Genomic DNA, 2785 nt, shown 5'->3' with positions numbered 1-2785 from the left:
TGGAAAATTCCAACCCTTACCTGGAATCAGCTGCTACCCGTCTTATCACTCGTTCCTCAAAAGACGAGTCTCCTTTAAGCTCTTTTCATCTGACTTGTAAAATATGAAAAGATTGCCAAGTTTTGGCCTTCCAGCTCGTTAAAGCGACCGGGAGTGCTATCCCTCCTCTAGATTTTAATCTTTTTGGACCTGAGGGATTATTGCACAAAAAGATCGAGCGCTTGTATTGTTCGGCTCATTAAAACTATCGAAAATTCATCCCTTCTGTATTGTTTTATACTTTTTCGGACTTAAGGGATTAGATGATGAAAAAGGAATTCCGGAGTTACCTTTACGTACCTTTTCAGACTCTCTAAAAATGAAAAGTACCGAGTTGTCTTTGTCGTTAAACTCGTTAAAAACATTAATAGCGACAAACTTGTCTTTAGACGAGAACGAGTTTCACTATCGCTAGGCTCGTTAAAACATAGCGATGGGTTTGCCCGAAGGGAAAATTATAGAACAAGCATATGTTATCCTCCTCAAGCTTGACAAAAATAAAGAGGTACTGGTCAGCAATGACTGGGGAAAAATTGGGAAGAAACTCAAAGAACCTTTATTGGTAGCAGGTCACTCTTGAACATGACACTTCCACTCCGTGCCTGAGTCGGGTTGGGTTGTTTCATTCACCGGTCACATCACCATGGTCTCGCCATACCATCCACCTTTGGGGTAAATGCTACCAATCCATCATATAAGTGTCACCGATATGTTCAAGAGAAGTCATCCAGAGAAGTCAACCGTGTCCCATCCACTACCATACATTATACTTCATCTTTCATGACCGCCACCCTGAACCATATATCATCAGATCGTTTTCACCTCCATCAAAATCATTTGCTCCGTTCCGTGTCACTGATGTGGGATACATTAAGGCCCTCCTTTGACGGATCGCTTCTTGTCGACATCAGCTCATTATCCAAGAAGTTGATCTAGGAACACCCCCTTCAGTACTTTGAAGCTTGCATGCCTCAATGGCAAGTTTCTCACTTCCGGCGACAGGTATACATCAATGACCTTCGACCGAAAGATTTTGCGTGGTGTTCGACACCAAGTCCTTTATTCACACCACGTGAATTGTACTGCAGTACCTTGAGGGTCATTATCATTATCGGTGATTCCTCTCGCGCTTGTTAACAGTTTACATCATTGACTGGTAATCAAGCGATGTCTTTCCATGTTCGACTTCAAAACATTTTTCACATGGATCGACTTGTACTTAGAGTGAAGATCGGACGAGATTGAAGACCCCGGATCTAGTTTCATCCATTTGGGCTGCGATATATATTCAGGAAAAATAAAGACATTGACATGTACAACATTACAGCACAGATAATCATCCTACCAAAAGGATGATGATTTCATCAAGATCATCAGTCTACCATCAGACGATTGTCTATCCTATGTACATAAAAATGAATTTATAAAGCTGAGCATGGGAATGCCCGCCTCAGCTAGATCATGAAAATAGTATGAAAATAATGTATTGTATTGTATCTTATTACAGGTCTCCTCCCGGCATTGAAAGAACTTCGGATCCTCCTAATAAAGCATTTCACCCGATAAACGGCCTCATACTTTAGGGGGCAACTGTTATAGACATTTTTGTGCCTTACAGCTATAAGCATGAAATGTCCATAAACCAAGGGATCCTAAGTCCCTAAAGATGTTGTTCCAGCTCCTAAAGAAACAAGGTCAACAAATGACAGCTTCTCCCAGAAGTTCTCCACCAGAAACTGCCCAAAACTAGTCAAATCAGGATCAATTCAGATGCTCCACTAGCTGCCTGCGTTGCAAAGCACCCAAATACACTGGCTAGGTGCGTTGCAACGCAGGTGAATGCACTACCAGGGTGCATTGAGCGGGAAATGACAAATGGCAAGCTCATTCAACGAGGTGGAAAGACAATGGAAGCTTCCAGAATCTTCTCCAATGACACTTGCCTCACTGAATTCGACCAGTGATGAGTAAGAGGCTCTCAGCCTCCAAGTGGAAGCAAGAACTGACAGAGAGAAGCCACAAGTCAAAACATAAGCTGACTCATCCTCTCTGCTTACATCTATATATGGATCCCTCACCTAGAGATCCAGGAGGCTGGAATTTTGTACTTTGCAGAGAATTGCTGTTGGTTTGAGATTGAGATTAGTGCATTGGGTGATTTATGCTTTGTTGGAGGTGAGGAAGGGATTCCTTTGCTGGGAGGTAGATGCTGGATCGGGACTCACTTGGTTGTGTCTCCTCTTGGACTTTCTTATCATATCAATAAAACTATTTGAGTTTCTCCTACATGCTGTGTATCAATGATGTTTTGTTATATTTGCATGTTTAGCTTAAATTTGATCCTAAGCTAGTTATGAATGTAAATCTATGTCTTTTGTGTAGTTTTCCTCTTCTGTCATCTTGCAGGAACTTGGTGAAGCTGGACCAGTGAGGGAGCAGGCAGCGGGAAGAGAACAAAGAGGAGAGCGAGTGGATCAACAAACTAGCGAAAGACACAGGTTAGTTACATCCTTCCTCTTCGTTTACATTTCATAAAGAAGAGTACGAAAATAGTTTTCCTTGTTTGTTGCTAAGGCACTATCACACCTTAGAGTGGGATAGGGGCATTCTGAATAGATACTTTTCCCAACAACAAATCAGGAGAGGACCCGTCGAACCATGTGATGACTTACCACCTCTGGTGTGCTTCTAACTCCATCACAGATGATTCGATCCGTCTTAGACTTTTCCAGCGCACTCTAATTGG

Source organism: Pinus tabuliformis, chromosome 6, assembly GCF_031772625.1.
Source record: "Pinus tabuliformis cultivar Carrire ecotype Pingquan chromosome 6, CPIR1, whole genome shotgun sequence".
In the NCBI taxonomy this organism is placed as follows: Eukaryota; Viridiplantae; Streptophyta; class Pinopsida; order Pinales; family Pinaceae; genus Pinus; species Pinus tabuliformis.
The sequence above is the reverse complement of the archived record's forward strand: the minus strand, read 5'-3'. Positions refer to the sequence as shown.